Here is a 25762-nt window from a genome sequence, read left to right as displayed (position 1 = left end):
CCAATAATTCTTTAACTTTCCGGGAAATAAGATACTGTGCTTTCCCAGTAAGCATATGGCTACTATAATGACAGGCTTAGATAAGTCACTGCATCTGTTGGAAGGACCATTTCAATTAATACTGACAAAGTTATACTATCATTAACACTAAAGAAACATCAGCACCACCGATAAGGCATTTGAGGAGTCCTACAACATGCCATTGCCATTTGCAATGTGATTTTTAACCACAGCGGTGTGATAACAGAATTTCTAATGCCTCATACATATTAGAGAAGTTGATTTACAGGTACAGTGGCAAACGAGCCTTGCAGCTTTGAGAGCTGCCATTAGCTGTAGTCTTGGTGTAGTCTCCCACTGTTTCTTCCATGTGTTTTTGGTGGTCAAAGTGTATTACCTACAACCAACACCCCAATTTAAGGCACTGCCCAGATACAAAAGTCAATTCTTATGGTAGTTTTCAACCTAATTGCAGCTGATAGCAGATGACTGGGAAGTGAAGGCAATTGTATAGTGTTTATCTCAGCAGTCACATTTCTGTTTTTAAACCTCCACAGAAAAGCTTCTCATTTCATGGTACATTATGAATCTCATTCATTGCATTAACTGATGAGGAAGGCAGACTGGTTTGATTGATTGCTTAAACTGGCAGAGCTCAACTCATCTTGCCTGCAACACTCCGGGGCATCCACGTGCTGCTCCCTGCACGGCGCCGGGTGCCGGCACAACCCCTGCAGCCTCCCTTGGTCCAAGGCAAAGGGAAGTGCCCCAAGGAGCAGGCACACAGCTTCCACTCTCCACCTCTAACAACAAGCTGTTTCCTTGTCTAGCACTGGCCACGACTTTTTTGACTCCATTTCTCTTTGTAATCTGGTGAGAAAAAATGAAACGTGTAGATGAAGGAGGAATGCTGTTAAAGAAATGCAGCACTATTCATGTAGGAGAATCAGCTGAGTCCTTTTTTCAGATGTATACAATCCCACACAAAGGACTCTGTAAAGCCACGTAACAACGCTACCTTGGAAACTTTAGAAACCTGAAATTCAGAAATCTGTGCAAGTTAAACGTTAAGATCAGAATTAAGGAATGAGAGAAAGAATTGCTTCATTTTTAGCTCAACAGTCATGCAAGGTTCAAATAGATCCAAACGCCGAAGACACAGTTTGCTCGTTTGTTACAGAACACCCCAGGCTCAGCTTGCACAGAAAATTAGGAAGGTTTTCCCTAATTGTTTCCCGAGTGTACAGATGACAACACATAACTACAATTAATATATTCTTCTGCTTAACTTGGGAGGTGGAAGGCATTACTGTGAACCAGTGCTTCTCTTGCCAAATGAACCAGCAGATGCAGCAGGCCCAAGAGATGCTGAACCTTCTGATCCCAAAGACAGCCAAGTTGTCACGATGCTTCAGCAGCATCAGACGCCTTTGAGGAACACGAAAGCGCCAGGCACTGCACACCGACACGTGAAACGGGTTTTCACGGGCCGCTCCAGGTGAAGGCGCTTGGGTAAAACCCCACGCACCTGTCCTTCCAAGTGCGCGCGACGTTTCGCTGAGGGGAAGGGACCTCCCGAGATGATCATCTCGCTCCTGTTTCTGCAGCGCTCCTCCGCCACTCACAGCCAGGCGAGTGCCGAAATCACAGGACCCACCACCATGACTGTCAGAACAAAGAGCTTCTGTCAAGTGCCTCTGCTGAGCATAATTAAAGTGGCACCAAAAAAAAAAAAATCATATTCAGGAACGTGGAGAAAGGAGGGAGCAGATGGATGGAAGTAGGAGCTGGTGGTTCACTTCTGGCTGCTTCTCCTCAGCAGTCAGATTGCGGCAATAACAATGGGCTCCCTCTCCTGATCCTGTCCCAGCCTGATGACTAACCACCCCTTTTTGTCACCGCAGCCTCCCGGTGACTGAGATCTGCTCCGGATATAAATGAACTGTTCCTTAATTATAGCGAAAAAAACCACCAAAGCTGCTGCATTCTGTAGCACTCTGCATTCACCCACTTGCTCACAGCAATACGAAAAAACAGCAAAAATAAAAAGCTATCAGACATTAACCCACCTGGCCCAGGAAACACACATTTAAAAGACCATTATAAAGGACTGTTCTTACGTTTGAGCACGCAGCACAATGTATTGCCAGAAGACAACCGATGGACAAAGCTGAAGAGCAGCCAGATCTGACCAGAATCCAAATCCTACTCCCGTTTTATCCTCTCTTTATCAACCCAAATCACACTCCCTCCAGCTCCTCTCCCTCCCCGTCTCTACACACGCTGAGTTCACAAAAAATTTCTTTTAGCTGTTAATGAAAGCTTATAGCCTGCAATATACCGTTGAGCTGCCCTGATTCTATCTAATACACATTTTATTATTTCAGGATTAATAACAAGAACAACCGACAACACTACAATAACTTACACGGCACCTTAATTTGAAGATTGCAAAGGATATTACAAAAGACTGAATAAGTATTAATATGTCTTTGTCCCCAGCTAGCAGAAAACACTGATACACACACAAACAACGTTCATTTGGGATCTGAACAAAGCATCCTCAGCTCTGAGCAGGGAGGGTGTCCGCACGCCTGCTCCTATGCGTAACTTTCGACGCTGACGCGCACGGGCGCCCCGTGACAGGGGTCAGAGTGCCATGCAGCAGCTCAGCGAGCTCCACGCCAGTCCTGAATGGACGTCCCGGCTGTGGCACAGCCCCGGGAGCCACAGCCAGGCTCGCGCTCACCGCCTTCGCTCCCCTTTCCATGTCTTTTGTGTATGTTACGGATTACGGCGTGGAAACCCATGCTGTATTGTGGCTTTACAGTTAAGAGTTAACTCCATGGCATTCACTTATTCTTCTGTGGTTTCGATTTTATCAGAAAGGTCTGATTGCTTATCAGTGCTGATGCCATACGAATTACATCAAGATGAAGAATTTACATGAAAATAAGTCATCAGCACGTCGTGCTGAGTTCCATATGACTTCAGAAAGAATGATAACCTTTCTATAGAATATAAAATTCTTTCTTTAAAATATCTTTACGGCATTCTACAGGAGGGATGAAAACCCTCCCCCTTTCTCCTTCCACTCCCCTACCACAAAAATCCAGAAAAGGATGTTACTATCTATTACATTAGGTACCCAGATTAGTTTACCAAAGGATACACATATACTTTTAAAATAATCTCATAATTCTTATAATCCTATTGGACCACAATAATTTATAATTTTATAGGTCTTCTCTATATGATTTTACATGTAATTTTAAATGCACAGATACTTGCAAGCTACGATTACCATTTTGAGTATACAGATTGCAATATAATAGTATATGCTTAGCTCATAATATGGCTGAACTGCAGTTTCGCTCGCTGTGTATAAAAGAGAAACGTAACTTCTGTTCAGAATTTGAGTGCAATGTTGAAATGATCCAATATCAAATTGTACACATGCATCCAAATAGACAGCTTCATTATTTTCACATTGAATTTCTTCAAGCTCTAACAGCATCTCTATGACGTTTAAGCCCAGGTAATTTCTGAATATTTGGAAACAGTCTCCCAGTATGATGATACTCAAACGTGCTTAATTGTGTGCTTTGCAGCCCACTTTAAGTGAGCATTTAAAGTTATTGCTAATGATGGCTACTCTTTGCTAAAGCTTCCCATCAGCAGATCTCGCTCCAATTTCCAAAGGCAGGCAGCACCATAAAGCACAGACTCCAGGCCCACTGGCTGCTCTACAGGACACATTAAATATGCACATAAATCACTGCAGGATTAAGGTCCAAGTCACTTTGGAGTTCCTGACTAAAAGCTTTCCTTTCTGTAATAAAGTAACACTCAGCTCATCGAAAATGAACCCCAAACCAGACAAACCACATTTGGAAAAAAATTCAGCTGGTGTAAACCAGTTGTACCACAGCATGATAACTCTAAAATGGCCATAGAGAACACAGCCAATTTTAAAATGCACCACTGGAAAGCAAGCAAGCACCCGCTCTTCCAGTCCAAAGCCCTGAAGGGATGTACTTTTTTGGTGAAACAATTATAAATAACTGAAAAAAAAAGGGATTTGGTATGAAAATGCCTCCCACACAGCCATCTCCACAGCGCTGCTAATGTGTGGCAGTAACACTTTCTGTGAGTGATTATGTATTTCAGCTTTCGCATACCCGCTGACTGCAGTCATTTACTTAGATTAATTTAAACGTAGTTACAAATAAACATTTGAAAAACATAGGTAAAAAGTAATTTTATTTTATTTTTCAATTTTATGTTTTAAGAAGCATCTCTTCACTCCTTCCTGCTCCTCCCCTGCAGAGACACATCTCCCTCTCCCCAGTTTTCAAAGACGAGCCTTCTCACTTTATTACTCTTCATCTGAACCTGGGAGATAATAGGGCAAATTTGACAAAACCTGTGCAGGAGATGAACACTCATTCATTTATTAGTGAGTCTCACCGGGCACTATTAAACTTGTAATAAAAAAGTTATCGAAAGGAAGAGAACAAACCTACTGAATTAGAAACCCAGACACTGGCGACGTCTTCAGCTTTTTCAGGAAGTCCCAACAGGTGGTTAATGGGGAGCACTGCTCCCAGCTACAGGGAATCAAGGAGTTAACACTTAAGGCTGACAGGGAGAACAAATTATGATCCCAGTGTACAACATTACTTGCTCAGTATTGCTGCCAAGGGGCAGCAAAGGCTGGGGACCAGTGCACCAATCTTACTGCATAATTATAATCTTACCTTTCAACCCATTCCCGGGAAATCCTGAAGCTCCACACAAAGCGTAGGTGACTACAGCAATCCGGAGATAAGCAACACTGCCTTTGGGAGTCCCATTTCCCTAGCCCAGAGGTGATTACGCAGGATAATTGGAGATGGTTAGTGGAGGTGTATGCATCTCCGGTAAATTCCTGATATGGTACTTTGTAGCCCGCATTTTCAATTTATGGGATAAGTGCGTGAAATACTGAGCCTGGGTACCTGGGGAGATTTTATGAATTTAAATAAACAAAATATACTTCGGAAAGCAAGTTTGAGAATAGTTTTCATATTCAATAATAAATTACTTTTCAAATGTTCGTGCATGTTATGATTAATGCTATTAGTTGTTAATTAGCTAAATAAATATGATTGACTGTGTGAATTTCTCAACTTCCCTATCTGTTGCTTAGATAAAGCGTTACGTAGTGAACGCTTTATTACATACATAAAACTGTCTTATGTTATAATGCATAAGTACATATTGATGTTACATTTCCTTGCTGTGATATATGCATTAAGTCCCAGGCCACTTTGAAAAGAAACTACAGATCTTAATAATTTATGTTCCAAGTTTTAGCCAGGATTATCAATGGTAGCTTTTGAGCTTTTTCTTTTAGTAACATAATATATCATAGTAAAAATGCACAGACAAGCGATGTGTCAGTTTGATTTTTTCCACCTGATTCAGCAACCCAAAATTCAGACACAGCAGTTTAAGCAGAGTTGCACACTGAAGAATTTAAGTCTAAGCATTTAATCTGTTCTTTCCATAAATTTCTGCTGCTTGTGCTATTATAATGATGTTACCAGAGGAAGTTTATTTATATCACAGATTTTCAGCATCAGCACATTCAGAATACAACAGCAATCACTCATTCAATAGCTAACAGCAGTGTAATAATATCATCACTAACACTCTAAATATCAAAAGAACATTTAGAGAAAAGACAATGGAAAATGAAGTAACTTTGAACCATCGGTAACACAGAATTCACTAAACCCAAAATGTATCCTTTAAATAAGCGTACATGCAAGCCAGCGCAGAAATAAATACCAATTATGCACTGCTATTCTGCAGCAACAGGTTGCATATAATTAAACAATAATAAATAAGGGGATCTTTATGGGCCCATTAATAGGAACATGCACTCTAGAGAGCAGCATTTTAAGTTCTTAAGCCTTGTGCATCCCAAAACACCTAAAGAGATTTTGTTCATGAGCAAACTATAGCCAGCAGGACCGTAAAGCAGCAGGGGCAAACCTGACACCGCTCTGTCTAGACGATGCACAACAGGATCACCGTATGCAAACATGGAATGCCAAGACCGATGGTGACAGATATGAACCAGTCCCTTTTTTTTTGAGACGATGCACCATGACTTCTTTTTTAACAGGCTCAGATCTACCATGAAAGCTGTTCTCCCTGCTGTTCCTAATGTATATTGTAAAGAGCTAGCGAGAACAGCACTTTACGGAGTCACTTGTCATTCTCTCTTCCCTCCCCTGCCTGCTTCCCCACTATTTAGATAATAATGGATCTGGTTAAAATCATAAAGTCCAAGAACAAACTGCAGAAGGTTAAGAAGGCTAGACCTATAAAAGCACAGATAAAGACTTCTATTGAAAATGATGTTAACAAAGCGATACTCTCAGAAGGTGAAGAAGAGGTCAATCCTGTGTGTACCTGTGTTTTTTTAAAAAAGTAAACTATTTCTCCTTATTTTTGCAGTGTGGGTGGGTGTGAATGTGTGTGTGTGTGGGAAGTGCAGCTGCAGAAAATGAATAGGTGAGCACTGGGAAGGGGAAAGGCAATGCAAGTCAGAATAAAGTTTGCTCGAGCAACAGGAGACATGAGCACCGAGCTTGGAATAGGCTCCTACGGGGCTTCAATCAAAACGGCAGCGCAGATGAGGACCACTGCATACGGCCAAAATGCTGCCTGGCTCAAGGAGCAAAATCACGATGATGTTACTCTTCCAAGGGGACAGGCAGCTCAAAGGTACTGATGTGTGCATTCACCATGGACACGGAGGTGTCTCAGCGGTGATGCAGCTTGTGTCTACGTACACATCTCCTAGAGCTACTTGTGAGCCCCTGCTAAACATGAAGAAGAGTTTTCCAGATGGGACTGGAAGGAGAACTATGTGGTGCTCTTACAGATGCTTATGGGCTTACTTCCCCAGTGTAAGGAGCAGCACGGGAAAAGGAAGTGCTGGGTTGAAAAGGAAGGAGATGGTCTCCTAAGCAGATATGGTGTCTCAGGTAGGATGTCTGAGCACAGCAGCTTCTCCAGGAGTTAACAGTAGCGACTAAATATTGTTAGACAGGAAAGGCACAGACTTTTAAGGACCACTAATGTGAATGCAGGTAACATATTTGATGAAGTGGAATAAACGAAGGCAACAGAGAGACTCATAAAGTTGGGCAATCTGAAGACAGTCTACAGTCGTTCCAGTAGCATCCTTGAAAGCTCTGAAAGGAACAGGCCTGGTCACGTCAAAGCCAAAGAAAACGAAGCTCTGGTGGCTGAGAGATGAGATGAAGAGAGATGGGAACAGAGCTTAGGCTATGAGAATGACCTGGTAAGCCTGCATCATGGAAAAGCAGAAAAAGCTGCAAGACTTGTGCAACTCAACCTGGCTGTGAGGAGGGAGACATACATGTTGACCGCCATACATGAAGAGGGCAGGTGAGAGGATACTGTGGCTCACAGCAACTGAGTAAAGGAGGTAGCAAATCACTGGTTTTGAGTAAAAGGATCTTGAGCTGATGGTAAGACACCTGCAGAGTTACAGGCTGAGATCTGAGTAGGATGTAAGGGCTGGGATCCAGTGTAAATGGTGTAAATGTCTCTAGTTGGGCCAGTCATGTGTGGCTCTCTCAAAAGACCGTGGTGATGTAGTCAACAGAGCCAGCGGAGTCACACGCATGATTCACATTTTGAGGATCAGACTAATTGCCCCAGACTCCCTTAATGTTTTTGTCCAGATCTCCACTGACTGGAAAAAGAGCCCATGACAACAACTTCAAATGTCAACATCTACCCTGTAGATTGCCTGAAGTAAGGTGAGATGAACCTTATTTCAGGAAACAGGTCTGGAGCCCAGGGGCGATCTGAAAATCATTAGACTAGACATGTCTCTCAACACAGTTTTTCAATCCTGCTGCAAAGTGCAGCTCCCTTCTTGGGAATCTGGGGAGCAAGTGGATATTTACACATGGGCTGATTATTGTAGAGGGTAAAGGTGATAATGTAGAATGTTAGAACGTGTGGTTCAATACCTTACATGTTGTATCTGCTTGAATAATACGAATAAATCAGCCTGGCCTGGCCCAGGTATTTAAAACTATAGAACAAAATAAATAAATATAATTGTGGACAGAGAAAGCAAACTGCCTGGAAGGTACAGGCACAGTCACATTGAAAAATGCCACCTCATAAAGGCAGTAATCTCTCTCAGACAGATCTTCATTATAGCTAATCACTATTTTGCCAAAGGCACTTACAGCAACATATTTCTAGGGGAAGGAACAGGAAGGCAGCGGGGAAAAGGAAGAAATTTCTCAAGCCCCTGCCCTCTCACCCCAAAATTGCAACGCAATGCGAAAGTCAAATATTTCACTTCAGCTGGAAAATTCTAAGAAAGAGTTCAAATGGAATATTGTAGCAGGTGAAATTGAAAACGGGGCAGATAAGTGGTTGCAAGGCATATACTCCCCTCTGGCACTTTTTAATCAGGAATACAGGACTCTTACGTGGAGGCAATATCACATACTTACACTGGATTATATGGTCCAAGTAATAACCTTGCATTGGTAATAAATTAATTTTTTTCCTATAAAAGTTGGTTTCATTTTAACACAGATATCTCCGCTGAGGGGTATGGTTGGATATTTCCACATCAGCACACAAGCTTAATGCAAAATGAACAACTGTGCTCTCCCCCTCCCTCCTGATGAAGCAAAGATAGTGCAAGACAAAGCCTGGTTAATAAACCAGTTGTAAACAATCAGACAAGACAGGCAATGCACTGAGCTGTGAATTGCCTTCGTACAAACTAGGGATTGCAAGGTAGATACGGTGTGAGAGCCATCTTAGAACCAAGATAAAAGAGACAATAAAAAGAAAAAGATAGAGGACAGCCAACAGACAGAAAGCAGCAGGAATATAATTTCCTTTAAAAATAATTGCATTCAATTTATGCTTTTACCTTACACTCCCAGTATTAAGTAATCTAATCAGATGCATATGGTTTTATTCTCCAAGGTACACACGAAACATGCAATAAACCCCCCGTAAAACACGACCTGTGGTGACTCACTGCAGATTTAAGAGGATACATCTATTTTTTTCTCCTCTTGTTCCATTTAGCAAAGGCCTTTTGCAGCCTTGTGGCCTCCTTACACATCCCACCTCCCATGTAAATCTCTCCCCTTGGTTTTAAATGTATTTTGGCTTACTTGCTCCTGTAGTCTTCTTTCTGTTTTAGGGGCACTGGAGGTGAATATTTCTCTGTTCTTTAGGCAAGAAAGTCTAGCTGGAGGACCTCCACCCACGGCTGTGAAGTAGCCACCCTTTCTGAATCTTCATTTTGCACGGCTTCCTATGACCAGCTATTGACGACACTGAAAATCCCCTCTGATTCTCCCCTAATTCAGTCTTTATGTGGGAGAACACACAGACGTTCGCAAGGGACTAGCAGCATCTGTAAAACTTTCTTCCTCTTCGCTTTGACAGTCTGAGCAGGACAGTTTCTTCAGCAACAACAATAAAATTCCAAGCTACTGTTTTCCAGCAAGAAAGCCAGACAGATATTTTGTGCAATTGATTTAGAAACAGAGTTTGAAAGTAGCCAGGAAAAGACTGATACTGTGTGGAATAAAGGCAACGGCAGTGTGGATTTACTTGTTTATATATCCAGGTTGCGTATTCTATATCATTAGCAGAATCTGAGCCTTAAAAAAAGTTTTAACTATAAATGACTATTCAGCAGAAAGTATGCAGGTTGTATTTCACAAATTGATTTACAGTTGTTCTTTGACTGCTACGCAACTGTTCAACAAGCTTTGTACCAGACCCGTATTAAGAGCTAGGACCTGAAATCAGCCCAAGTATAACGCCATCACGCAGAGACGTGACATCTTGATCTCATTTCCAGATGATCTATTCCAGAAGGCAACGGCTGAGGTAACCTCCAGTGTGCCACTTCTCTACCTTCGAAACCTTCACCAGAAACATTTCCCCTAATTCCAGCTGTTATGCCCACACATAAAAGAAAGGTTTCGTTTATACCTGCAGAACACAAATCAAGCAGGGCATCACAGATCACTACAAATGTCTTAACTCACCCCTATGACCAAGTGGAAAGCCGGGGCATTTTTCAGGGAACTCATAAAATCTGATTTTTCCACCTGGATGTACAGTCCCCTCCTTGTGTTGCTTTGCAATTCTCCTTATAAGAAGCCCCATGTGTTTGTTTTATTTATTGATTTGGGTTATTTATTAACTTCTGCAAGACTCCAGGCACCCCAACATTATTAATTATATAGACATATCTCATGTTACATTAATTATACAATATATAAATTTAAGTAACTCTTGACAGCCTCAAAGTTGTCAGTCCTACAGGATCTCAGCCAGTCACTTAGGAGCCTGTTTCACCTTCAAGGAATGATAGCCTTAGCCTTTCCACCAAATCTTCCTCGAACACGTACTGAGAATATCACCAAGAAGTTCAGATAAAAGGGCAGGAGAGGGATTTCCAGACTCCTCCGCTAGTGAGGCTAAAAAGGGAGACGGCACTGCCGCCACAGCCATGCACGGTAATCAGCAGGATCAGGATGCCCAGACGTACACTGACGCACAGCTGGGTCCCCGGACGGCCCGTGGAAAGGCCCACTGGCTGGAGTGACCGCTGCTTCCCCGCAACCGTTCACCTCCGAATTCCTGCCATCTTGTCTCACAGCTCCAGAAGATCCCTTGGCACCCCCAGTTAAACCAAGCCCTGTGTTTTTCGCCTTTGCTGTTGGCTGCGCAGCTTCCCCATTCGCTTCTCCTGTGAGGGTTGTCCTGGGGCTACAGCTTCCTTGTAACATCTGTTTTCTACAAAACAGGTATTTATTGTCCAACAGCTCTAAAGAGGGCATCAAAATTTAGGTCCTCTCCCACACTCACAGATGATGTAGCAGGGCACGATGGATCTCTGCCTTATCTTCTAGCTCCATGATTGCCCTGCAGAACAGCCTAACTCCAACAGAATGTGTCCACACCAAGGCTACTGAGGCTGGCTGCTCCCCTGAGAGGTGGAGACACAAGTCTGTGGCCCTCACACAGAGGAAGGAACTGAGTCTGGGTTTCCTTTCCCTCAGGCAAGCTCTCTACCCAACAGGCTGTTCTTTCTGGCCATCCTCCCTCTACCTTGAATTAAAGGTGTGAATCCAAATTTCCAAAAGGAACCAGGTCTTCGAGAGAGGTGGGATTTTAGATCATCCTGGTTTTGGCTGGGATGGAGTTAATTTTCTTCCCAGTAGCTGCCACGTTTTGGATTTAGTATGAAAAGAATGTTCATAATACACTGATGTTTTCAGTCGTTGCTAAGAAATCAAGGACTTTTTTTCAGTGTCCCACATTCAGCTAAGGAGCAGGTGTGCAGGAGGTGGGAAGGAGCACAGCCAGGCAGCTAGCCAGAGCTGGCCACTGGAAATATTCCAAATCATACATGTAATGCTCTGTATACAAATGAGGGTTGGCTGGGGGGCAGGAACTTTTATCATAAATTCCAACTTTTTAACATGAGTTTGAACTTCTCTGTGACTTCAGTCTTTTCCGTGAGTTTGACCCTTTTCCGTGGGTTCTGCAAAATCTGTGAGTTCCCCGAGTGCCATGATTGCTACTCAGGGACTGGCTGCGCAATCGGTCATTGGGTGGTGAGTAAGATTGTGTTGTGTGTTACTTATTTTGCACATTCATTATTATTATTACTACTACTATTATTATTATTCCTACCTTTGTTGCCTTATTAAACTGCCTTTATCTCAATCCATGAGTATTACTTTTTGTCCTTTCTCCTCCCTGTCCCACTGAGGTGGGGAGCAAGTGAGCGGCTGTGTGGCCCTAGCTGCCAGCTGCCAGGTTAAACCACGACACAGATGCATCAGTCATAGCATCCTAGAATCATAGGTTGGAAAAGACCTTGAAGATCATCAAGTCCAACCGTCCACCCAACACCACCATTCCTACTAAACCATATCCCGAAGTGTCACAGCTACGTGTTTTTTAAAAACCTCCAGGGATCGGGACTCCACCACCTCCCCTGGCAGCCTGTTCCAATGCCTGACCACTCTTTCAGTAAAGAAATTTTTCCTAATATCCAGTCTAAACCTCCCCTGATGCCACTTGAGGCCATTGCCTCTCGTCTTATCACTAGTTACCTGGAAGAAGAGACCAACACCCGCCTCACTACAACCTCCTTTCAGATAGTTGTAGAGAGCGATGATGTCTCCCCTCAGCCTCCTCTTCTCCACACTAAACAGCCTCAGCTCCCTCAGTTGCTCCTTGTTCTCCAGACCCTTCACCAGTTTTGTTGCTCTTTTCTGGACACGCTCCAGCACCTGAATGTCCTTCTTGTAGTGAGGGGCCCAAAACTGAACACAGTACTCGAGGTGCAGCCTCACCAGTGCCGAGTACAGGGCACGATCACCTCCCTGCTCCTGCTGGCCACACTGTTCCTAACACAAGCCAGGATGCTGATGGCCTTCTTGGCCACCTGGGCACACTGCTGGCTCATGTTCAGCCAGCTGTCGACCAACACCCCAAGGTCCTTGTCTCCTGCGCAGCTTTCCAGCCACTCCTCCCCAAGCCTGTAGTGTTGCATGGGGTTGCTGTGACCCAAGTGCAGGACCTGGCACTTGGCCTTGGTGAATGCCAGTGTTTTAGTTCTTCCCTATAACCCGTCCTACGCACGATGCCCTTCTGTGTCAGCTGCTCCTCGCGGTCTCTGTTCTTAAAGCCCAGCTCAGAACTGCTAAATCCAGCCCGGAGCCCAGAGCCCGACTGGTGCATTGGCGCGCTAATGCCTAAGCCCCTCTAGGGACAGGGGACAGACAATGGCTGGGGTAAAAGAAAATAAAAGCAAGCGGAGTGGATAGCAGTGCCAGGGCTGGCGGGCAGCGATGAGACAGACTGTGGCTGGTAGGAAGCCGCAGCAGCTCAAAGAGACTGCAGTAGTGTCATGGTGAAAGGGAGGGGAAGGCTCCAGGGATTCAGGGGACAAAGGAATGGGCAGAGGGGTCCACTTCAATATCTAGACCATGCAGAGGTACTATCATCTCTTTTTTGCTGCTGTATACTCAGTGGCTTTCTCAGGGTGTGTATTTTCATTCCAGGCTGCCTGACAAAAGATCATCTGAGAGGTGAAGATTTTATTTTCTCTGAGTAAAAATGCACTTTCTAGAAAACAACTCCATTCACATGCCCTTGTAAGGATTTTAATCTCTGTAATGAGAAAATGTGGGGGAAATACAGTGCAATAGTGTTATTATTTTAAATGTAATAAGTGAATTTTGTCTTTAATATGCAGAATCTCCAAGCTTTTTCTTCTACGCTGTTTTACCCACACACGATTAAATCCTCTGCACCCTCAACAACAGCAACAGCGAAAGTTAGAGGAACCAGAGAAAAGGGTCTGCTTAACGAAGGCATGGACACGATGATGTAGGTTCGCAAGTGTGGCTACCACGATACTCAGCTGCCGGAAAACACAGAATGGCCAATGTCTCCTTTCTAGCTCCATTCCGGGGGGTAAGAGAAAGGCGATCACTGAATACCTGACAGAGAGCTCTCTGCAAAGCAGACTGCGGTAAAGGGTCTGGAATTCCTGAGCAGTTCATAATTCAGTTCTTATGTTAAACAAAAGGAGACAGCCAAGAGATAACGAATGGGAAACCCCACGGGGAGAGCAGACGTGCTGTGGACATGACTGGCCACTTGGTACTCCTGTTGCCCTCCAGTAACAGAAGGCTGAATTCATAGTTTTGAATTTCTGAGTAAATATTGGTACTTGCAGAGGTTAAACAAGATGCTGCACTAGAACCTGCCAAGCCTTTATTTATACCTAGCCAGGGGACAGGGTAGGCAGTTACAGGATGAGCAGACATTGTCGTCTTTTAATCCAATCACAGAGAAACCACCACAGGAATGGAAAGGAGTGCAGCAGGGAGGCTTGTGCGACTGGTCCTCGTTCTCTACACTGAAGGTTTTTTATGTATTGTGGTTTTAGGATAAGAATATAGGCACCTGATAAAGACATAATACACTACCATCACAGACCAGCAGAAACTGTGGTATCAGACCTCAGAGAAAACATTTTCGGAGTCAGGATAACAAGAACTCATTCCACATTCAGGACCACTCAAATTAGTGCAAGCTCCAGACAAGTGCAGTACGATCCTGATGGGCAATTTGCAAAGGCAGCTTGAATCATTTGGTCAGTGAAATCATGAAGTGCCACCTACTTCAAGTCCCTAAGCCTCCATAAACACACGTCCCCTGCAGAACTCTCAGATGCCAAGTTCAACGCCTGCTGAGCTATTCAGGGTTCGATGCAGGACTGTGCTGGTGCATGTCTCTGTCCTAGACGGGGGAAAAAAGAGCATATGTGGGAACACTGGGCAGGAGAAATTGAAACCCCGTTGGTAAATCACCATTAGGGGTTGAGATCTACATGAGTATGTGCATTAGCATGTGTTACTCTCATTTCAGAAGAGAGGAGCAGACTGCCGAGACCAAGTGCTGCGATTCACAGCCGTGTAACAGATCTGCTCTGTGAACCTTAGCCAGTCATCACCACGTTGTGTCTTGGCCTCCTTGTCTGAAGGGTAGGGGAATGAGCGGGAAGGGACCTGTTCCACCCAGTGAGCGTGTTGGGGCCATGCACAGTGTCAGCCCTGTCAAACCGCTTGCCACCTAAACATCTGATGGCCCATACAACAGCAAAGTATTTCCTCTGCTGATACTACTTCCAGTAGCTGCATTGCTCTAAGCAGCTTCCTCAGCTGAGATTTCTCTGAACCCTTGCAACTAATTGTATTTTATGCTTATTAGTCAACAAGACAGCTGCCTCACTCAGTTACATCAGCATAATGCAGGGGCCAGCAACATCTGGCCACCGGACATCGACCCAAGAAAAGCAAGTAAGTCTGTGGGCGGGCAAGGATGGTTTCCTTGGGAGGGAGTCTCATGGCTGCATTTTCCAGTTTTCAGGAAGACCCAGCTCTAATAGAACAAGTGAGGCCTTCCTAATGCTCCTGAGAGCATTTCTTCAGTGGAGGCAATGTAGATGCCTCTCTTCTCTACTCATTAGGTATTTAATGAAATTGGGAGAAGAATTACAGTCTTTGAGAACAGGAACCTCTTGCAAAATTTGGCTTATATAGGCTAATCAAATTAAAAAATAGCAGAACAATGGTGAGACCCACTGATACCAAAATACTATGATCATATCAGCTTCAGACCCTTACAGAAGTTTTGGAAATCTATTTCAGTTCTCAAGACAAGCTGAACTGACTCTGAATCAAAGTGAACATGCTGAAGTGACAATAATGTGGAAAACCTTCATAAAAAAATAAACCAAATCCTCCCTATTCGCAGAGAAACCCTACCTACCTTTTCAGCTACCTTGCATAAAAAGCAAACAAAGAGAAAATCCTGTTATTCTCATCCTTCTGCCATATGGATTTCTTTCTACTTTGAAATTATGAAATATTAATAGAAGGAGATTTCAAATGAAAACAATGAGCAATATAAGCTTAGGAGAGGTCTTACAAGTGCCTCCTGAAGAATTTCTTCCATTTTTTTCTACAAATCAGATCTAACTACTGTACAAGAGACTACGGTAAGGCAGACAGCACAGGGCGCAGTTTCAGTTTAGCTATTTTTACTGTCCTTTACGATTTTATGTGTAACATAGGTCGATGAAGAAGAAAGTTTGTTTAAAGAGATGGGAGAAAAACCCTACAGTATCCTCTAAAGATCTCACTTCCGCAGGGCTGGGAGTTAATTGGGTCACATCATAGTGTGAAAACAGGGTCAAAAGAATCAGTGGACAATTCTGCATATGCGAGTGACCCTGTAGGTCCTCAGTCATCTGTCACATGCATTACTATCAAGTTTACGTACATAATTGCTTTAAATCATGCATGCGTTTTTGTGCACATCTGTTCCTGAGACTCATATCCATTTACACCTTGCTTCCTCCAGCTAAACAAAAATAAAATGTTTGTGCCTGTAGTTTTTCTCTCCGCCTCTCACAGCTGTAAATGGTCTCACCTGCACAATTAGGTAGGACTTTAAGAGTTCGAAGCCTTATAACGTCTTTAGCAATTAAAACGCTCCCTTTGTTTCAATAACCATAAATAATTTGGCAGAGAGACAGTAGATATTTATTCACTCGGCTGAATGCCCAGTGTTATATGATGAGTTGCTGTCACTTCTTTGTGATCTGCTTATATCCCACTGGCATTTTTGAGCCTCTGGTATCCCGACACAGTGGGGCCCTCCAGAAACCTGCCCCCATTAGTCTATTCCTGGTGACTTTTATTGCAACCTTTGAACAAACAACGACATGGAAACTGTAATCTGAGAGCTATCCATTCCATATGTCTTTGTAGGAGGTGGCACAATGGGCTCTACCAAAGTAAGAACGATGGTATGGAAGGAGAAAGAGCAGGAGAAAGAGAAGGAGAAGGCAGTGGAGGAGCAGAAGGAGCCGACTGTCAGAACCATCCAACTTGATTCAGGAAATATCCTGGCACTCCCTCTGCTGCTGTGCTTCAGGAACCTTCTTCAGGCTGGGGGAATTTTCTTATCCCAGGCCCTACAACAGGCATCCAGGACTGGTAACTTTTGAGATATCTGCCTATAGAAGCTTTTCATCCACAGCAATGAGGCAAACCAAGGCAGCAGCAGAACGGTCTCTCTGTGACAGTGTATTTGTATTTCTAAGAATCTGACGGGCTAAAACGGATGGAGACGTATTGTATTTCACCATTTACCTGTGCTTTTCCAGTCACTGCATTACTATAATAAACACTAATACCACTGCTGATACACATCCATTTTCTCTTAAGTCCTTAGCATGTTGGTTCATGAGAGTAAACCTCTCCATGTTTTAAATGCTTTTAGGTTTGCCTTCTTGTACTGGAGCATCCTCAGATGGCCCAGCCTTCTCAAAAGTTCTCTGTAATTTTCCCAGTTGGAAATGGCTGTTTATTTTAGACTAATGGCTGTCTTGAAAGCTTACTGAATGGGGAAGCAAGCTGTCTGGGCACACACACACACTACACTTAGTTATTCACAGAGTATATTTTGATTGCAGAACTTTTTACATTTTGTGTTCATTAAAGAAGCTTTGCTTCTGTTTTTTTCCCTTTTACCAATAGCCAAATCTGTAAAAAATGAAACTATTTTCTAATAATATCTAACTGCTACAGAAGCACCAATGAATTTGCTTCTAAAAGAGAAGTCTTGATCCATCATAACGTTAGAATGTTCTTAATATTAACAAGGAAAAACTGTTCTTATGAAACCTTTCATTTGTCTGATATGAGGTGGAAGACTATCACCCTGACACTAAAGAAAAGTGAAGATGTTATTCAGGGAAATTTTTAGAGTTAAGATAAAGAAATGATAATAATTACTTTTTGGTTCAAATGAAAAGTCAAGTTAACCATAGGAAGGGAAATAGCAGGAGCTGTCAGAAACTGCTAATATTCTGAAGTTTAGGGATAATCCTCTAATGACCCTTGTAAGTATAAAGGTAATAAAAAAAAGAAACGTTAATACAAAACAAAAATGAGAGTTAACCCAGAGATTCAAAGGAATAGTCACTAAAGGGGTTCAGAATCTATACTGAGAAATTCCAAGAGATGCCGGATCTTCCTTTCAGATGTAGAAAGATCTAAAGGTCTTTAAGGCTGTATGATAAAACCTCTTTGTGAAGATGAAAGAAATGTACTTTATATTACATTTTGGTTTGTACATGTATCATCATGGGCCATGCTGCGAAGCTGAGAGCCCTCTGAAACCCCACCACACTTTCAAATGATTGCTTCAAGTTTTAATGAACTGGGTGGACTTTCAAAATTTGTTTATTATCCATTTGCCTCAAATAACTTGGGACTAACAAATCACAACCCAAGCTTGCAGACTTTTTATCTATCACCAGCACTAGCCCAGGGGAAGCAAGGGAATGTCTTTGAACAAGGATTGATAAGATGTCTATTGACTGAGGATAAAGCTGAGCCATGCTGCGAAAGCAAAGCAGTTCATGGTGATTTTGTACAGCTAATGTCTGATTGGCGAAAAGGCGCTTCTGAAACATTCTAAAATTAAATCTGTCTCAGTGGCATAAATGGATGCAAAGTACCATTAAACACAAGATCCAGGCAAAGCAATGTACCCTCATAAGGGTTTCTACACAAGAAAGCACAGAGCAAATACACGAATGCTTCGCCTTAGGTCAAAATTATTCAGCCTCCAAGCCCTGGATTTTGATGATAAGTAATGTGACAAGATTGGACTGGGATCACCAAGTTGTTTTCACTCAACACTTCTGCTCTTGAGTACTCATGTACTTTACTGTTACAAAGCTCTGGGAAGCTGAGTGTTTACTTCATTGAATATACCACTTTCCAGACACATAAGTGTTGCCATCTACATACTTAAATTTTATTTTCACTGGTGCCAGAAAACACAAAGAGGCCAAGTGTTATTTTTGCTTTCAGGATATGATCAGCAGAAGAAGACAAAAACAAATTGAAAAAGCGTGGCATTCGGGAGATGATCTGTAGCTAGCACACACACGACTTCCTGACTTCAGGCTGTCAGTAACCCATTAACTAAGAGAAAAATGAGTCTGACGCAGACATGAGACAGGCCTAACTTCAGGGATTGCCACATTTAAAATTGTAACTTATTTAATTTCTGGGAACAAAGAAAGCCCAAAGAAACAAAGCCCTGAGAGTGGTCATCAATGTACTCATGCTGAAAATGGGTGTTGAGGACTAAAAGAGACATTTTAACATCTTTTCAAAGATAAAATAATGCATCAAAGACTTTTAAAAAAGTCTAATATAAATTATGCTGGAAAAATCAAATGAGATGTTAAGATGTATCCGTATTTTCTTGTAGAAAACATGCCCCAAATCTGTTTTCTCTAATGACTTCCTCGGGGCTGGTGCCGCAGCACTGTCAGCAGCCCTAGCGCTGGGGAAGGAGGGAAAGACGAAGCACAGGCTGTGCCTGCTTTTTTCCTGATGTGGGCACTGAAGAGCATGCTGCACTGGACAAGGCTACCTGGAACTCCGGTCCCCTCAGCTCAGGGGGGAAATCTTGCTGTCTACTCCACACCTACTCCCGTATCCGGCTTGGAATTCACTAAAAGGATGTTGAGAAGGAGAACGAAAAACAGATTCAGCCATTTGCCAGTTTTAAAGATAAAAAATAAAATAAATGAGACAGGTAGGAGTAAGCAAGCCAAGTCAGTCCCCATTCTGGCCTTTTATTGCTAGGTTTATTGCCTTGGTGTTTCATGAAATGCTTTTGAAAGTGGTGTACTTTAAAGTATAGCAAAATAAAAATGCTAATCAATAATGTCTCTATAGGAGAAACTACCTTATGCCAATTAAAGTGCCTTAGAGAAAAAAAGACTTCTAAAAACCAATTTTATATCTTACAGTGGGTTTTGAGGTGGGAGAGGGGCCAAAATCCAATTCCCCTAAGGGAAGATTAGCCAAACACGATTTAACAGCAAGGTCTGCATGTAAAAGGATGCGGCTAATATGCCTGTCTAGCTGCCATGTTGTAAGCCAAGCTAACGGCATTATAGAATCTATTAGGGTGTCACACACAAATGTTACGGTTTGATCAATTCCCTCTGCTGGCAGTGGCTTTTTCGGTTTTGAAAGCAGGGGGAAAAAATGTCCTTACATGAAATAACATGCCATTGCAATGTTTGACTGCCTATTTCTGTTGCACTTAAAACTACAGAGGAGGAATGTTTGGAGAATTCTGGCTACTAAAATGAACTACAAAATCCACTATTTCATACTATGTGAAAATACAATATATTTTGCAAGCACAGTGGCAGTTTCTTAGATGCCTCATAAAAACGAAGCCATGAGACAGCGTCTATGACGAACAGCCCGTAACCAACACTCTGATAAGGATGCAACAAGTGAGGGTTGTATAAAAACTGGCTTCAGTTTATGGAAAAGAGAAGAACTAGAAAAAGCGGATGGGTAAAGCACATGAAATTGTGTACAGTACAAAGTCTGTAAAAAAAAAAAAAGTCTGCCATGCCTCCCTCTAGCGGTTAATTCACAGAAACGATGGCGGTCAATGGACGCTCATTTATCTAATTTGGGCAAAGAGCCAGGATTCGAAGTGAAAAGTTCAGCTTCTCTACTGGCAGATGATATTACAGAGGATGTTGCCCATCTGATGCCGTCCGTATGTGGGCTGAAGGAACAGCATGCTGTCGTTCCTAGTCCTAATGAATCAGGAAGGTTTGATGGAAAGCACTACAGAAGCCCTATGAAGTAAGGGGGAATAAGAAGAATTTGTGATGGAACAAAAGATAAACCATTTAAAGAGTACAGGAGAAAAGCAAAAAAACCCTCCCAATGAAGCAACCTGCAAAAACAGGAGGGAAGACTGTGCATTTACTTGGAACTCATGAATAGTGGTTTGTAAGCATGGGCTCCCTGAGGATACATCTGTACTAGTAATTTCAACATCGGCAGGGAATACCCTTCTGCACCAGAACTCAATTGTCTCTGCTACTAAGTTTGTTGTCACTCACATGGTTTCGGTCTGGGTCAAGTAATGTTCTCCCAACAGGACAGGGACCTAGCCCGGCAGATTGCTCACGCACAGGCACCCTCTCTTGATGAGTAGGTCCGTTTAACAAGAAGGATGCAGGCTGTTCTGTGCCAGCTGGCTCTCTGTACCAGGGACCATCTCATACACACTTAATTTATTAGCGTAGATGTGGTCTGAGGGGCTTAATTCACCCAACATATCCAGATAGTACTGACTTAGGCATCAAACATACCAGCTTCTCATATGGGAACATCTAGGATGTCTACTGGGCTTGCACACGAGAAGAAAGTGTCTATTAGATTTGCGCTCTGGACAGGAGACCCGAGAAAAAAATATTCCCAGCATTTTTTTCATCTCTAAGAACCTCATTTGCCAACAGAGAGCAAATGGGTCCTGGAGGGCAAACTGTGCACAATTCCGACAGCAGCCAAAGTGAAACTTTCAAAGAAGAGATTTAAAGTAGCTCTGTGACTAGTTGAAAGTTATGCTTTTCCCTACCTAATTATAATTTTAAGGAACTGTTCAAAAATTTAGACTCACAGAACCACAGGATAATTTAGGTTGGAAGGGACCTCTGAACTGTTCAAATAACTTCTAACAGAAATACCGAAGCCCAAACCTTGCACTTTGGAAGAAGAACTTCAAATCCAAAATAACCATAAACCACCTCTTCCCCTTAACTGTGGATAAGATGAATGAGAAAACAGAGACCTGCAAGGCAGACTGCAAGAAGCACCAGGCTTATAACTCAGCATCCGAATGTCAGACCCCTATCCCAAGCCAGTTGCTTGCAATCAACAGACAAGATGGCCAGCCCTCTAGCGATGCGTCTTTCTCCACTGATGACAGATGGAGACCGGCTGGTGAGCTGTTCAAGAGCTAACAGCATACGTGGTAAAGCTACAACCAGGACTTAGACAGAGATTCAAGACCCTAATCACAATTATTGCTGCTACAGCTGAAGGAGTGGAAGTCTCACGTAACAGTGCTGGTCCTGGCTCTGCAAATGCTTTTGACGAGATACGGCAATTTAGGCAGGATATAGTCCCACCGACTTCAGTGAAAAGCACTGTTCCTGGCTGCAAGACCAGGGAGGCACTCATAATTCACAGAATGCTTGATGCAGCGCCCTTTTGTTTTTTCTTTTCTTGTTCTGAATGTTACCTGTAAAGTACTTGTATGTACCTAAAAATAATGTAACAACAGTACAACGGAGCAGCTGTGTGAAATAAACCAAGGTAACTTGCAGGCAAGGTGTAAAAGTTCATAGAGGCTGCAAATCTGATGGACCTGCTAGGGATTATTATATTGAAGTTTGTCTGAGTGGCTTCATAAAGAAGCTCCTGAAATACTCTGGTTTACTAAAATCCTTGTTCCTTCTCTTATACCTGGATCGATATATAAAACTGTAATTTAACTCTTTCTGATGTTGTTCATGCGGTCTCTGAGATGATTACGCTGAAGAAAATGGAAACTGTTACAAATATCGGAGTCAGAAGCCAGCTGTTCTACAGTTATGCAGGCCAGCATCCAAGCTACCGAAAAAACTATGTATTTTTAAAAAGTCTTATCTAAAGCAAACTTGGGAGAAAAATAGCAAAAATCCATTCTGACCAACTGGGAAGTATTTTACACATTCTGGAAATCAAGCTGATGAATCAAGCTTGCAAAAGCAAACAAACCTTAGCCGGGTTTATTTAGGCTTCCAAGCAAACAGACACATGCAGGCGCATCTTTGGAGGAACAACAAACCAGAGATTACTACTATTTGCATATGGCAGTGCCTTGAGGTTCAGTCAAGGATCAGACGCCCACTGTGGGAACTGCTGTCAGGACACGCGGTAGGAAGGTGGCCATTTCCTCCCAACATTTGTGATTTATTGGCCCAAACTTGCAGCAGATGCTGAGGCTGTGAACGGAGAGCGTGATGCCTGCTCAGCACTGCCCGTTCCTGGGCCTGGGTTACGCTCAACAGCAAGGTCAAGGCATAGTGAATGAGGTAAAGTGAGATGGTTGCTGTGTATTAAGAGGAGGAATCTTTACGTCCATCTAACTGTTGTCCTTGAAACTGCGAGGAACACCCTCCTCTTGAGCTCTGGATGCTACCTTGATGGTATGGCCGAAGGCAGTTAGTGAACCCCTGTATGGATGGTTAGAGACAGCAGGGATCTGTGCGTGTTGTGATGTCCCTGTCACCTGCAGATCTTCTGTGTTAAACCAAACCCCAAGCCACCTCTAGGATCATGCTCACTATTCTGTTTCATACTTGGTCTCTTTTCCTCTCTTTCCCAGCCTCCTTTTTTGCCTCCTGTCTAATTGATTCCAAGCTTGACCAGCTCTGGAATTAATTTAACCGCATGATATCATCACCACGACAGGCTTAGCCAGCTTGAGCTGCTGCAGCGCAGTGTGAAGGAGAAGGGGTGTGAGGAGAGGCGAGCATGCTGGCCAGATGTCCTCCCAGAATGGAGCGGGAAGCCAGCGCCAGAGGCTGTGCCATACCTGCGTGCCGTGAGCCTCTCTACTGCAGATGCATGCAGCATGTGAATAAAGGAAAACAGGAGTTTCTCTCTTCCTCCCTGTTCTTTCCTCTTGCCTTCTTTTGTTGTGTTTGTCTGAAGAACAGGAATACTCTTCCAATCTGTAGCTGAGCCTCCTCAACTTCACATTGTTCTCTTTCTCCGCAAGGATGTCTGGCACCACCTGAAAGGTGGTTAAGCAAAGGGTTTTGCTTTTTTGTTCTTTTATAACAGTCCTCCAGCTAAAGCAAAAGGAACACTCAGACTCTTCACATAAAAGGGCCATGTAAATGCCTGGGTGAAATTAAAGTACTGCAGATTATCAGAATGAAAAATATTATCTTTCAGGTTGTCCTTCCTTTTGCTTTACTTGCTGATCTCGGTAGAAGATTAGAGAAGGTTGAATGTCCTTTTCAAACTCCATCTGTCATAAAGCTGCACTGCTTCATTTTTAAGCTTTTCACAGCATTTTCGCTATTAAAAGTGCTACAAAGAATCAAGTCAAATTAAGGACAACACATCTCAGCAACTATACATGACTCGCAGCGAGAGGCAGGGCCCTCACATGCCACTCCAAAACATTCCAGAAGTGACACTCATTAATACGGTCACTGCCAACCCAGGGTCTGGCATTAGCTGAGGCTGATGCAGCGTGCAACTGTGGGTGCAGCCACGGTCAAGAGAGAAAACAGAGCGTGTAAAAGCCTCTGATCCCTGATCACCCCAGGGCCCTTTTCACCAAGAAGGATTTTCATTGCGGCTGGATTCCCGTCTCCCTCTTTCCCTTTCCAGCTGGATGTGGTATTCTCCAGTTCCTATATTTAACCACTGCTGCCCGGCAGCTGCTGCCTTGCCCCCAGGAGCCGGTCAGCTGCGCGAATTCTAAGAAAAGTGTTTCGAGCCCAACAGGTGCTGGATCTCGCCGACTTGCATCCTTCGGTGCCAAATGGCTGCAGGCTGCTACCCAGCTCTCTCGTACAGGCACTTGCAGAGCTACTTTGATTTACAATTCTCTCAAGCCAGCTTCTGTTTAGGTAGGCAACTCAGCAAAACTGAACAAATGCCCAGGTATGCAAGGAGAAAACTCTGAGGACGTGAGCTGCTGGTGAGGCTCTTGAGCTTTCTTCCCCTCTTCCCTTGGCACAGTACAGCTATGACTTTCCGTCTTTCATTACAGGTCATAAATTTCAGAGGGGAAGTATTCTATGGCCCCTGGTATGTACTGGCACGTAAGGCAACTAAGTGATCCTTGCATGCTCCCAAACTACGTGTTTCACACACAGTTACCTGCGATTGCAGAAGATTGGACACAATGACCCGGGAGGCCCCTTCTAGCCTTGCATTTCTAGAACTCGCTGCAATCCAAACAAATAAATAGGAACAATAACTCCACAATCATAGAATCATAGAATCATAGAAAGTTTTGGGTTGGAAGGGACCCCTAGAGGTCATCTAGTCCAACCCCAATCTTGCAGCTTCCTCCAAAAGAAAAAAGATCTGGTTCGTGTACCCTCCCTCTGCTATTCTTTCTGTTTTGACTGGATCCCTATTTATAGACCAATGCATTTTAATATACATACAGCCTTTTAATGCAGACTTCTGTCCTTCAGCCAATTTCCAGCATCTGCGTGATGTTTCTCACCGTGCCACCAGCTGCTTCCTCAGCTGCTTAAAGCATACATATTTGGGGCCACCATGGCTATGGTCCTCCCGGCCATTTCCAGGCAGGCAGTGGCTCTGAGTATCTGCTGGTTTCTGAGATGCTACATAAGGATGAAAAGAAAGCGTGTTTGTACCTAAGGGTCATTTGTATGAAGGTCAGTGAATCAGCATGTGTGGTTCAGAAGAAACTGAGGCCAGACAGGCAGTTTCACAAGGGACTCCTGGAAACCAAGAAAGGGAAAAGGAATTTCAAGTAAGATGAAATATTTTCTCCATTATTAAATAAGTTAACAATAAAGCATAGCCTTAGGAAGGCACATGCATTTGGAGCAGGCAAGAATCTCAGCGCAAATCAGTGAAGGTTCATTGCTTTCATTACATCGCTGATGGTTTACACCAACTGAAGAGCTGCCCACTGTGCATAATTTCTCTGGACCAGGGTGAAAAATCCATTAGGTTACATGCTCTTTTAATTGCTAATGAAACTGCAATCAAGACTACTTCCAACCAGATTTTAAGATTATCTGGTTCCTTTTAAAAATCAGCAAGGAGCTAGACTCTCTTCTAACACCACTGAGGCAAGATTTTATAGCACCAGTAGGTTAGTCGCAACAGATACTACACTGACAGCCACAGCAAAGATTTAGCACAGGAGAAATGCTAATAGGTCTATAATTCTTTGAGGTAAAAGTCTACCATCATTTAATAAGAAGGTGATGTTATTGTACATACTGACTGCAGCTCCTTCTGCATTGCTATAGATAGCCACTGTACTTAAAGTGGACATTAATGCTAATTTACAATGAAATGCTGGCTGAGTTACGTATCACATCCCCATGAGACTATAATGAACTCCCCATAATTAATGTCATTAATCATGGGCCTAGCGCAGGGGGCACATATCATGCATTTCATGTCAA

At 43.2% G+C, this 25762-nt stretch overlaps 1 protein-coding gene across 3 annotated transcripts in view; it reads right to left on the bottom strand.

Annotated features, from left to right (window-relative positions):
- Positions 1-25762, bottom strand: part of KLHL29 (kelch like family member 29) — a 415619-nt gene that overhangs the window by 101028 nt on the left and 288829 nt on the right. The gene's annotated exons all lie outside the window — the stretch shown is intronic.

The sequence above is a fragment of the Opisthocomus hoazin genome, chromosome 2 (genome assembly GCF_030867145.1).
Source record: "Opisthocomus hoazin isolate bOpiHoa1 chromosome 2, bOpiHoa1.hap1, whole genome shotgun sequence".
NCBI lineage: Eukaryota > Metazoa > Chordata > Aves > Opisthocomiformes > Opisthocomidae > Opisthocomus > Opisthocomus hoazin.
Note: the sequence above shows the minus strand (reverse complement) of the source record. Positions and strands in the feature narration are given on the sequence as shown.